This window comes from Cornus florida, unplaced genomic scaffold (assembly GCF_030987335.1).
Source record: "Cornus florida cultivar Cherokee Brave unplaced genomic scaffold, ASM3098733v1 CherokeeBrave_3.0.0_Hap2_Chr11, whole genome shotgun sequence".
Taxonomy (NCBI): Eukaryota; Viridiplantae; Streptophyta; class Magnoliopsida; order Cornales; family Cornaceae; genus Cornus; species Cornus florida.
The window spans coordinates 96,217,676-96,232,373 of NW_026775581.1; positions in this window are offsets into that span (position 1 = coordinate 96,217,676).

A 14,698-nucleotide genomic window follows, 5' to 3' on the forward strand; every position below is an offset into this window, starting at 1 on the left:
TATTTATAGAGTCTTCAAAACCCAATTCCTTATTGGGCAAGTATTCCTCAAATCCAATTCCTTTGTTAGACAAGAATCAACTTACCTACAAGGAGTTATCATATCCATCTTCAACTCTAAAATAGCAGGTATAACTTCTTTCCCAAATCTTCAGCCTTTTTCCCCAAGTCTTCTGGATTCCAAAACCAATCAGGAAATTGTTTCTCGCAACTTCCAAAACGAAAAAGGAAACTAATTTTCTGTGGACAAATTTTGAGCCACAAACCCAACACTATAAACATTCAACCCCTCTTTCTTCTTCCCAAATAAGAAGAATAAAAATATTTGAAATCTTCAATTTGAATTTCAAAAATAGTTGACCAAATTAATTAATTTTTTTTTCACCAACACCACCAAACGCACAATCAAAGCCAAACAACAACAACCACCTATCTGCATCATTCAATACTCTTCACCATCAATCAATTTTAAAATCTGTTTAAAAAAAAAAAAAATCACAATCAACAACACCCTTTTATGTACGTCATTTTTTTTTCCACCACCCACTCCCAACCACACCATCATAGCCAAACAACCGAAATTGAAGAGAAACAATGGTAGGGAGGCAGAAGTGGACGAGGAAGACAGCGGCGGCAGAGGAGGAGGTAGGTAGCGGCACGTGGTGGTGAAAAAAAAAAAAAACACAGAGGACTCTAAATCGGGTTGAATGGGTTGGGATTGGGTTAGAACAATTCTAACCCGAGGCCAATCGGAAGGGAACGAATCCTTCCCAAGAAAAATTCTCTCTAAGCATTTACAGGTATTAATCCTACAACTACTAAGACCACGTCAATAACTTATTTGACTCACTCAATATATTAAAAGTTGCGGCACTTTTTTAAAACATCTAACTATGTTAAATTACAAATTTACCCATATTAAAAAACATTTTTTTCACTTTTTCCTCTCTTCCTTCTCTCTTCTATATATGACATATATATATATACACACACACACACATAGCTAGACATATATATATATCTACAGATTATATACGATTCAACTCTCATCTTTACTGTTGAATCGCTTTTTTATTTTTTTATTTTTGTCAATTCCAATTAAAATTGATTATGATCCTTCAACTTGTATTTATATCCAATTTAGGAAATTCAATTATAGTTCTCCAATAAAATATATTTAAGAGTTTGAACAGTTTTGTTGATTGTCATCACCAAGCATTGGAATTATTAATTGATTCAAAGGTTTCAAGCTTGAACAGTTTTGTTGATTGAAGGTTTGAGAGAGAGAGTTGTCAATGGCGGATCAAGCAAAGGAGCAAAGTAGGTCTGTTCTAGCCATGTATATATATATATATATATATATATAGGAGAGAGAAGGAAGAGACGAGAAAGAGAAAAAAGTTTTTTTTAATATGGGTAAACCTGTAATTTAACATAGTTAGATATTTTAAGTAAATACAGTAACTTTTAATATATTTAGTGAGTTAAAGAAGTAGTTGACGTGGCGCCTTAGTAGTCGTACGATTAATACCGGTAGGTGCTAGGAGAGAATTTTTCTTGGAGAGGATCCGTTCCCCAATCGAAATTGGGCCCAGGTTGAGAATTTTCAACCCAATCCCAACCCAAGCTTCTAAAAATGCAAGCCCAACCCAAAAAATTTTGAGTTATGCTCGGGTTGGGCTGGGCTAACCCACTGAACTTACACCCCTACGAGTAGTTGGGCTACCCCCCTCTTTAAGAAATAGGTCTAAGGGCAAAGTGGGTCTAATAAATAAAAGGGATAATTTCACTGACACCCTCTGAAGTTTGGCCAAACATTAGTCTAAAATATCTTTCGAAAATAACTATCACTCACATTATAAACGTTTGCTTTTTTCACTCACACTCCAAAAGTTAGTTGACAGGGTGTCGACCACTTTTTACGTATAAAAAGACATTTTTACCCTTTGACTTTGGTTTGACTCACTAAATTATTTCTTTAATGATTAAAATTACATGTTTACCATCATTAACTTTAGTTTGACTATTCAAATGACATGTTTTGTAATGGTTGTGTCTTATATATGTATGTGGTGCATTTTGTTTATATGTGGAGTATTTTGAAACAAAAAGAAAAGGGAAAAGAAAAGAAAATCAGCGGGACCCACCACCCACTCAAACATATGGTTTAGAGACTTTTTTTTTTTTTTATGCTCATTCTCTCTCCCCGCTGAATCCTCTCTCTCGGCCAGTGCTCTATCTCTCTGCCTTTTTCTTTTTCTTTTTCTTTTGCAACTTGAATCTTTGATTAATTCATCATCTCTTGGTAGATTTGGGTGTCATTTGAGGCAAAACGAAGCTTGTGTCGAGCTCTACGCATCCATACCAACAATTCCAGATTTGGTGCACCCTTTGAACTTCGAAATTTAGGACCCACTTTCTAGGGTTTGCTCATTTTTGAGGTAGGGGCATCTTAATCCACTCTCTTCTTATTCCATTGTGAGTTATGTTTTTTTTTTTTTTTTTTTTTTTTTTTTTTTTTGTGCTAGACATGCTAAATTTGAGAATTAATTGCTTCAATGAGGTGTAAGTGATGTTTAGAGAAAATTCATGTCTTAGGGTTATGACTTGTCTATGTGAAAAGCATGTATAGATGATGGCTTTGTGGTGTTTTTTGTGAATTACACCTCTTTTATGTGCTAACATGCTTTACTTGGGGATTAATTGTGTTAATGATTATTTTAATGTTGTCTAGAGAAATGTATGTTTATGCACATGTGATGTATTATGTGAAAAGCATGCCTATGTGCTGAGTTTATGTCTACTATGTGTAAATTTGCTGAAAAGGATGTATGAGACCATGCTTAATTGTATTGTGCCAAAATTTCACATTGTCATTGATGGGAAACATGCAAGTTTTAAAAACTTTTCGAGGGATTTTGATTCATAAATCTTGATTCATCACATAGATACAAGTTTTACGCAAAAATAAAAATATGATGTATCATTCAATTAACAGATTGAATACTTACATCAAAGGTCTGAGTAAACCTTTAAAACTTTCCTCTAAAGTGAATGTTCTCACTTATTGTAGATCCCTTAGCAAGATGCCTTCTTCTTGGATCTCCATCTTTTTGGTAATTGTTTTGCCTTTAGGAATCACTCATAAGCCTCCATGAATGACCTTGGAAAACTAGGCTTGTGGGAGCCTCCATTAGATGAGAACATAAACCCTAATTTTCTAGAGAGAGAAAATAAATTCCTTTTTCCTTCTCATTAAAAATCACACCCTAAAATATACATAGACCATGTATATTTATAGGCAATATAAAAATAAAGAAAAGGAAACAACAAATCCTTCTCCATCTCTAATTCATATGTCTCAAATCTAATATGATTCCAATATCAAGTTGGGCTATGAGTGAGAATCCATTGGGCCTATTATTTTATTGGCTACAATGAATTAATAATTGGCCCGGTCCATGGACCTAATTCAATTAATTCATAAATTAATTTCTGCTCCACTAAAAGAAATTAATTGAACTCCAATTAAATAATAAATAACCTCTAAGTCAATATTGTACTTCGACCCCTCTATGCATAATTAGTTATCGGATAAATAAAGCCACCAATCCGACTACTTAATTAATATATCTATTTTGGTACCTCTGATTATTTCTGGCTCGATCACAATAAAACATTTGTTTGACAAAAATAATAATTTAAATAAATAAATATATAATAAATCATTTTGTCTAAAAACACACGAAGGCCTTCGAATTTACTTTGTGATCAACCATAATCAATACAAAATAAATACAAGTAGCAATGATGCAAATATTGAAAATATAACCCTCTAACTATTAATTACATAACTACCCAAAGTGTCGGTCTAAGGATTTCGAAGAATTCGCTGAACAAATCAAAGTAATTATTAATTAATAAAAGAGTCTATACTTTTCTCATGCTTAAGAGTCAAATGCCATGACGGTGATAGGGAGTAATTGCATACGACGGCTCTTGCAATATATCTCAACCTAACGCGGATCCAGTTCAAGTCTTAATTAATTATGAGTCCATCCATAATTACCGACTATGAACAATTTATAATTACTATTTATATATTAAGCATTGATTGCCATCACATACATATATATAAATATTTCTTGTAATTACATGGACACTATCAATTTCATAGTGAATCGAAACATAATACATTGAATTCACCAATTATATAAATCATAAATATTTCAGATATGTCAGGAACATATGTCACTATAATCCAGATAGGAATTTGCTATGCCAGGGCATATAAATCCCAACAGCTCTCACTTGCCCTCATAGCCAATCAAATTGCACCTAACTCCAATGTTATCCAGATGATGATCAAAATTATTGATCAATGACACCTTTGATAATGGATCAACAAAGTTGTGTTCCAATGCAATGTTCTAACTACAAGTGCATTTTCTTGCCGAACAATATCATGTAGAACATGATACTTCCTCTCAGTGTATCTTGTTCCTCTATGGAACCTTGGGTCATTGGTTTGGACTACTTTTGCACTATTGTCACAACATAGCTCAATAGGCAGGCTAGTATACTCCACAACCTCTAAATCAGTGAGATCAAACTAATAGGCTTCCTTTGCCGCCTTTAAGGCTGCAATATATTCCACCTACAGGTTTGAGTTAGCAGTTGAAATCTGCTTAACAATCTACCAACTGATCTCCCTTCCATTAAGTGAACATACACTAAGTCATGAACCTCATAGTATCTACTTCTGATTGAAAATCAGAACTAGCATACCTGACTAGGACCATATCATCACATCCATAAATGAATATGATATCATTGGTTCTCCTTAGGTATTTAATGATATTTTTCACAATAGACCAGTTGTCAAGTCCAGTATTGGACTGATCTCTACTGACTATCCCTACTATGTAGCGGATGTCCTGTTTGGTATAGACCATGGCATATATGAGACTCTCATATGCCGAAACATATTGTTCCAGTCTCATTTGCTCAATCTCCTTTGATAGTCTTGAAAAACTACTTACTAGAGAGAGCCATCCATATCAATAAAGTAAGAACTCATTCTTTGAGTTATGCATACCAAACCTGGTCAAAACTTTATCAATGTAGGATTATTAAGATAAGCCTATTTTCCTTTTAACCTGATCTTGCAAAAGCTTGATCCTAGGAATCTAGCTTACATCCTGAAAATCCTTCATTTAAAAGTAATTGAACAACTACCTCTTTATTGATGACAAAACTTCCACATCATTCTAAATGAGTAGGATGTCATCAATATATATAGAATTAGGAAAAATAATGACATTCCCTTGTACACTCATGATTTATTCACTAAGAAATCTTCTGGTATCTTTTTGTAGATTAACTTGCCTTCCATAGGAATCACCCTACTAGAAAGTTCTACAAGATCCCAGAATTTATTAGAATACATAGATTCCAACTCTGATTTCATAGTAACTCACCAAAACGATCTGTATCCACATCGGTTCACGCTTCCGTGTAGCTTACTGGGTCCAACTCATGTTTAACAGGGCTATCCATAATGGTCTCACCTAAAAACATGATTCTGTCGAATTGGATGATAATCCTCCCACTACATCAATGTACCGATGCAAGAATCTGTGTAGTAGATGATGCTAACGCATCAATAGGGAATTCATATATTATTCTCAATCTCTATAATAAGTGTGTTCACATGTGGTACATCTGGTACTCATACCAAATTCTCTAACATTATGCTACTAGGTATGTGATTCATAATATGATTCTCCTATAGATAAACAGTGAGTGAAAACAATCAACTTTTATCTTTGAGATCATAAAATAATCCATCCTAGTGACATTTAGAGTAGCTATCAAATCTAGCATGCCTATGATCTGCTTCCAACTTACTTGTCCATATCAAGCACACATGTGCAAGACTACCCCATATGTGCATATGATTCAAACTAATATTTAGTAAAAAGCACAGCTCAACGGTATCCTTGAGACAGACTAAGATGGAATGCAGTTCATAATGCACATCGATGTCATTAACGCTAAACTCTTAAATGAAAGAGATAATGTAGCATAGCTGATCATAGATCTAACCATGTTAAGTGGAATTCTATTATTCCTATTTGACACCTAAATACATTTAGCGTCAATTGCGGAAAATTGGTACATAATACCCTCATTGACCATATAGTCTTTGCACTATCCCAAGAAATACTCATATCCTCGATCAGATCGAAGTGTCTTGATAAGTTTACCTAATATGTGTTCCACATCAGTCTTAACCTTCTCAGAAAATACCAAGAGTTTAAGACTTGTGTTGCATCAGATAAACTTATCCAAAACGTGAGTAATCTTGCTTGGATGTTCATAAGACCACACGTGTCAGTGTGTACCGACTCCAATTGTCCTTTATGTCTATTTCATCTGGCTGATTAAGCCCTAAGAGTTATCTATCCTTCAAAACAGGGTTCACAAGTTTGGTTTAGGCTCCCCTGCCTCACTAGGTAATTAACCTTCTTTGATCAATCTTTGAATCTTATTTTGATTGATAACAACCCAAAAATAGACATTAAAAATACAATGAGTCATGAATAACAATTTTTCTCTTAACATTCAATCTAGAAAATGCAACATTAGTTTTTACATCCTGCAAATCTTAAGAGTTTGTGATTATAGTATATTAACCATCTTTCAATGCACCAGAAGCAATCGCATATCTATTCAATTTTATAAAACTAGTTTTACAAAATAACAACACAGTTTTTATAAACCAAAAGTGAAATAAGAATGAGATTGCATTTCACTTCTGTGTATAAAGATAGTTCTCTAATACTAATATCCTCATACTCTCTAATTTCAGATGTAATACTCCCACTGACTTAACTACAACCTTGGCATCAGGTCAAAAGATAAATATATATCCATATCATCAAGGCTTCTGGATTCCTGAAATCCTTACAATAAATTGCAAACATGTTTAGTGGCTCCATAATCTATCCATCAGGAATTAATAGACGCAACCACATAACATGGCTCAATGATTAAATATATATTTTCCTATGCCATGTCATTGCTTAAACAGTTCGTCCTTTAGTGTTTTAGTTAGCAACAAAAGAAACAGTTTTCTTCGCCCTCAACATACACTGCCTTATTCCCTTTAACCTTTTTGAATACCCATGTTTTGTGCTAGCCTAGTCCTATTATCATCCTTCTTCTTTGCTTTGCCCGTCCACTTGGGCCTAGAAGAAGATGGTATAGACTAGGTTAGATTGATAGGAACACCCATACTCTTGATTATCCCTTCCTCTGTTATCAATTCTATAAGAATATCAGCGAGTGTAAACTCAAACTGATTCCTTATTTAGTTCATTCTAACAGAGTCAAACGAGTTTGGTAACAAGGCAATAATCATGTCAACTTGAAACTTACCACCCAAGTCAGCCTTATTGATCTACAGCTAATTTTTAAATAATAAACAATCATTTTTCAAAATTCGATTTCATACTGGAGTTCCTTAGGCTATCTTGATGCTATTCAAGTCTGACATAGTACTTTGGCATACTCTCTATCTAATCTCACCAAAACATCTTATTGACATTTAACATGATGCTTGAAGAAAATAAAATAATGTAAATGTTAGCTTTGGAGCGTATTCGAGGTAAACTCTAGAATATTGCACCAATTCATCTCATTTGCCTTATTTCACTTATTCAAAGCATTAATGTTCTCTTGAGTATCTTAAAGTAAAAAGATTAGGTTTTAGGAGTAGTAAATACATTTGTACCACCACGTTGTGAATAAAATATCTAAATTCCTTTTCTAGTCATTATAAATGAAGTCCACATACATTGAAATTAGCAAGCAGATAAAATGGATTAGACATAATTAGTCTGAATATAAATGCATTCATACAATATGCAAGGTGAATTATTAATACTGTCATGCATATTTAAAATTAAAATGAATTTGTTTACCACATAATATAATAAATCTCAATCGAACAAGAGATCATTATCATTATTGGTGAACAATCCCTTTTAATTAATGTGGGTCCCTCAACTCTGTAGCATAATAAATCAACCAATCAATATGTCAATAACTTATCCTGTTGGAGGAGTTCATTATTACTATTGTAGAGATTCATTTGCTATTAGGTGAGAACTTCCATTAAAATAATATGTGGGTCCCTTAACCACTGCATGAAAAATCGGATAACCAATACACCAATAACTTATTCGGTTGGCGAAGTTCATTATTGTTATTGACGGGCAAATCCCATCATCTCCATATTTCTTAAGACAATGTCTTGTCTATCTATATGAAATAATTCCCGATTATGTTTAGCCTTTCTAAAATCACCTAGTGTAGACCACTCCGTTGGGGAGCTAACACTATTGATTTTAGATTGAGTACATAACGTTATTAAAGCTCTAATGAAAAATAAAACATTAAATATCTTGTCATTATAATCTAGACTCTTTAAATCATGCGTAGGGCCTTATTTTTAAAGATCTAATTACAATGAACATTTAATATTATTATTTTTATGAGATAACCATTTTTGTAATATTAAGACTCTTCAAATCATACGTGGGGCCTTATTTTTGAAGATCTAATTACAATGGTGTTAATAACGAAGGCCATGGGGCAATGTATAAAAATCCCCGCTCCCACTCAATTTTTAATCATTCATAATTAGGGTTTTCATTTTATTCATTTACATGATATAATGCATGCAAAATGTCTTGATTTTAATCCAATTAAATTTAGAAAATAATTGGACTTTTAAATGATTCACTAATATTTAATTGGAGGCACACTTTAAAAATAATTTTCAAAAATAATTTTTCGTTTCCCAATAAGTGCCCTCAAATTAATTAGTAATCTAATCCAATTAATTTTCATAATTTAATTAATGTAAATAAAGCCATTTAAATAAATATCATGGATCCAATACATGAATAATAATTAATTAACAATTATATATTCCATGCATTTCATACATTGCATAAATAAATAAATAACAGATAAAACAAATAAAACGGCCAATGGAATCAGCTTTTAACATTTAATTACTCTAAGTATCGCGGGAAGATCATCCATCGGCTTGCAAACACCCACATAAGGCTGGTACGCACCAGGAGAAGCAAAACACCGCTTGTAACGCGTCTGGAGGGCCCCACACGCGCCTGGGGCATGCTGCAGGTGAAGGCACGCGCCCCTACGCGCTGGCACGCGCCTGGGGCGCGTGAGACACGCTGGCACGCGCGTGAGACGCGCCTCCACGCGCCTGCAACCGCGTGGAGGTCATACAACCTTGGCTGGAGCGTGCAATGCACGCGCCAGCCTATGTTACCTCCTGGCGCGTGTTCCTCACGCGCCAGGCTCACCCCACATGCACCACATCTGATTCCAGCCTCCTCCGACGCCTCTTCTCGCCGCCGGCGATGCTCCGGCCACCGGAAAAATGCCGAAAAATTCTAAAAAAATCAGAAAAATTCCCAGAAAATTAAATTAAGCCTCAAAAAATTCCAGAAAAATTCCAAAAAATTCAGAAAAATTTCAAAAAATTACTGAAGCATAATTTAACCCTTTTGGACCTTCTTGAAGCTTCATAGCATCATTTGATGAATATTACATGGCTTTAAAAATATTTACAACTTGAAATACAATGGAAAAAATAAATTACATCATTGACCTTTCAAACGGCTAAATCAAAGCCTTAATTACATTCATCCAAAGATAAAATTACATTCAATATTCCTATAAGTTTCATCCATGGCCCAACCATACATCATCATTCATTCACAATTATTCATACATCATCATGTATTAATATATATCAACATATTAAATCATACATCAACATATATCAATAAAAATATATATGAATATAATTTTGGATCCATGAATGATGATTTTCATAAAATCATGATCTCTAGTAATGAATCAAACCATGCTCTGATACCACTGATGGGAAACGTGCAAGTTTTAAAAACTTTTCGAGGGATTTTGATTCATAGATCTTGATTCATCACATAGAGACAAGTTTTACGCAAAAATAAAAATATGATGTATCATTCAATTAACAGATTGAATACTTACATCAAAGGTCTGAGTAAACCTTTAAAACTTTCCTCTAAAGTGAATGTTCTCACTTATTGTAAATCCCTTAGCAAGATGCCTTCTTCTTGGATCTCCATCTTTTTGGTAATTGTTTTGCCTTTAGGAATCACTCATAAGCCTCCATGAATGACCTTGGAAAACTAGGCTTGTGGGAGCCTCCATTAGATGAGAACATAAACCCTAATTTTCTAGAGAGAGAAAATAAATTCCTTTTTCTTTCTCATTAAAAATCACACCCTAAAATATACATAGACCATGTATATTTATAGGCAACATAAAAATAAAGAAAAGGAAACAACAAATCCTTCTCCATCTCTAATTCATATGTCTCAAATCTAATATGATTCCAATATCAAGTTGGGCTATGAGTGAGAATCCATTGGGCCTATTATTTTATTAGCTACAATGAATTAATAATTGGCCCGGTCCATGTACCCAATTCAATTAATTCATAAATTAATTTCTACTCCACTAAAAGAAATTAATTGAACTCCAATTAAATAATAAATAACCTCTAAGTCAATATTGCACTTTGACCCCTCTATGCATAATTAGTTATCGGATAAATAAAGCCATCAATCCGACTACTTAATTAATATATCTATTTTGGTACCTCTAATTATTTCTGACTCGATCACAATAAAACATTTGTTTGACAAAAATAATAATTTAAATAAATAAATATATAATAAATTATTTTGTCTAAAAACATACGAAGGCCTTCGAATTTACTTTGTGATCAACCATAATCAATACAAAATAAATACAAGTAGTAATGATGCAAATATTGAAAATATAACCCTCTAACTATTAATTACATAACTACCCAAAATGTCGGTCTAAGGATCCCGAAGAATCCGCTGAACAAATCAAAGTAATTATTAATTAATAAAAGAGTCCATACTTTTCTCATGCTTAAGAGTCAAATGCCATGACAGTGATAGGGAGTAATTGCATACGACGGCTCTCGCAATATATCTCAACCTAACGCGGATCCAGTTTAAGTCTTAATTAATTATGAGTCCATCCATAATTACCGACTATGAACAATTTATAATTACTATTTATATATTAAGCATTGATTGCCATCACATACATATATATAAATATTTCTTGTAATTACATGGACACTATCAATTTCATAGTGAATCGAAACATAATACATTGAATTCACCAATTATATAAATCATAAATATTTCAGATATGTCAGGAACATATGTCACTATAATCCAGATAGGAATTTGCTATGCCAGGGCATATAAATCCCAACAGTCATGATATTGAGATTATATGTACATTCTTGGATATGTCATTGGGATGCATGAAATGGGAGAATTTGTCTTGAAATGAAAATGAGGAATTTTTGGGAGATGATAGTTTTTGTGAAATGGTTTTGATAAACCCGGTCGCTGCGGGGTTACCAACGGGCCGGAGGTTAATATAGCCTAGAGGGGACTAGGGAGTCGCCCTAGTGTGGTTGAGCTAGCTGGGCCCCATAATGACGCCGCGGGGTTACCAAGAGTCAGGGACACTAGCCAATCCTCCTCTCGTGTCGCGGCGGGGTTACCAAAGGGCGGACTGTATTAACGTTTGAAAGTGATGGTTTTGAGAATGAAAATGGGGAGTGTCATTGACATGCATTGCATTTCATTGCATTGCATTGCATTGGTTATAATTGGAATTGAATTGTATGTTGTATTTGATCCCTTACGTTGTATGATCTCTATCTCCCATTGGCCTATGCTTTGCTTGAATTCGCAAGGACACAAAATTTGTGTCTTAAGTGTCACCTACTGAGCATATAGCTCACCCTACTATTTATACATTTTTTTCAGGTCTTGGAAAAGAACCGGTGGACGACAACCCACCTCAAGCTTGAGCGATACTAGAAGCTCACTTTTGTGTCTTTTGTATATCTCCCATTATTTTTGCAAAGCACTAAAAGTGTGAAGGTGTATATGTATATTTTGCAAAACTTTGTCATGTAATGTAATTAAGGTATTTGATGATATTTTGGATGTGAATTTGATAACATGTAAACCTTATTGATGAATAGGGAGAGTAATACTAATTTGAAGTATTATTGATGTCATTTGATTGTGTATTATCATCTACTATTGCCGTGAATTCGGAATTTGAGCCATGATAAGTTTAAAAATGAATTTAAACAGGTTGCGGTAGGTCCATTTTTAGGGGAGGTTATGCCGAATTTTTTTTAAAAATACAAAAATTCTTGGCATTAGTTTTGGGATCGTTACATGTTTACCCTTCCTTTTCCATATACAGTAAAATGAGCTCTAACTGACTCTTTGTGTCGTCTCTTACATCCACCATTAAAGCCCTAAACCATAACTCGGGGCCTTAGGCGAAAAAAAAAAAGTAGCATTTTCATATCATAATATGGAATATATTAATTATTAAATAATAATTAATTAAAAATAATCATTCTTACATCATTCATTGTCCAAGATCATATATATTTGTGGGAAGCCTTATAATATGATTTTCTATTACTTGTTTCACTCTCTTCCAATTTTTTTTATTATTTTTTATTATTTCTGTAAATCAAGTCATTGGTATTTTTTTTTTTTACTATTGTATAATTTTCTAATTCTTTTAAATGATTTAATTGGTGAGTCAGCTCACTCAAATTTAAACCCATTCACAAAAAACCCTTAATTTCTTCAATTCTCTGGAGAATCCAATTTTGTTCGTCTCCTTCATGTCCGTTGTAGTGTCGAGGCCACCGATCATCACCAATACCACCACCAGTTTTGTTCGTCTATGGATTTCTTGCGGGAACACTTGGAGCTGTGCTGCTGTTCGCCATTGCGTCGTGAATTCTCCAAAGAATTCGGCATCGCCGGCGGAAATGGAGACCTCCAATCCCGTGCCCGTAAATTTCAAATCAAACACACTCCAAGATTCGTGAAATACACTCCAAGATTCGTAGTTCTGAATCTCCACCACCACAACACCGTTCCTCTCTCTCCCTACCACCACCACAACCACCGATTCTGTAACCCAACCACCAAAATTAAAATTTTGGTTCAATCAAACACATTGAAGATTCGTTAACAGTAACCCTGAAGCTTCAACTTCCAGAATTAGTTTCAATCAAACACATTGAAGCTTCATCTTCCAGAATTTGCAGAAGCTTCGTCAACAGTAACCCTTGATTTTCGCTGAACGACGGCCGTTTCGTTTCTCAAATAAAGCATCACTCAAAGCCCTAATTGGAAGTCCAAACCAGTCCAACTGAAAAAATCCATGTGAAGGGTATCAGATTATACATGCCAATTAATTACATAAAGTAGATGGGTTGGATTGAAATTAAATTTATCAAATCCGACTTCAACATCGTTGGCCAGCAGTTGCGTGGAGGTTGGACTGAAATCAAATACTACATATAAAATAAATATAGTATACATATATAGACCCAGATTGTAATTTCAGATTGCTTATGTTGCACTTGCAAGTGGAGTGATGGTGGTGCTACGATGGATTCTAGCCGGAGAATTTGGTTGAGAAAAGAAAAAGCTTTGGTTGGTCTGTTAAGGGCATTTTGAACTCATTAGTGACATCAGATCTCAAAGAATCATTTTTTCTCCACTGTAAATGTGATTGTTTTGGGGCTGGAGGTACTTTGTCAGAAAAGCAACCGAAGCTTTGTTTTGAAGCTCGTCGGTCTTTGGTTTGATGGAGCGTTGGACACTCAGCGGGTATTTCCCTCTACCGAATCAGTCTCGCACCGTTGCCGGACCAGTGCACGCACCTTCGCCGGCAATCTGTACAATCAATCAAGTTCTGCATCTCCAAATTTGTCGTCGTAGTTTCTGATTGCCGGAACAGTTCTTGCTAAACTGTAAGTTCAGTCTCCCCGGTTCAGTCCGTGCTCACCCGCTCAATTCGCGTAACGCCGGGCACGACAGTTCTTGCTTCCCGCCGTTCCGTGCTCGCAGTTCACATCCTTGTCAAAACAACCCTCTACTCTTAACAAGGACAGGGCGGTCAGTGAAATAAATCCTAAATAAAAAAAAATAAAAAAAAAGGGGTTAATTGTCCATTTTTATAGAGTAAATTGCTTTGAAATACGTTGGGCTTGATCACTCTCACATGGATGGAACTTTTAAAACATGTTTTAGCTCGGACAAGGAGCCCCACATGAACAGTCTGAAGAGAATTCAAAACTGCATCATAGGATTAATACTTTCTCAAATTTTAATTTTTCTAAAAAATATGCAGTATTCTGTTTTGAAATTTTCATGTCATCATTTGAAGTTGAATATTCATATTATCAAGTTAAAAACGGTTTAGTACTTGAACTGATAACTTTTCACCAAATGGCAAAAATCTATGATTATATACTCTAATTAAAGATGCATATCAAAACCCTTGAAATATTTAGACATTGGAACCATAAATAAATAAGAAGTAATCATTTTAGTTTGACAGACACACATAACTTTGACTTGGTATAACATTGCTCTCATCATAGTAGCAAAGAGCTTCATTGAGATATTTCCTTTGTTAGAAAAATAAATAAAAACAGCACCAAA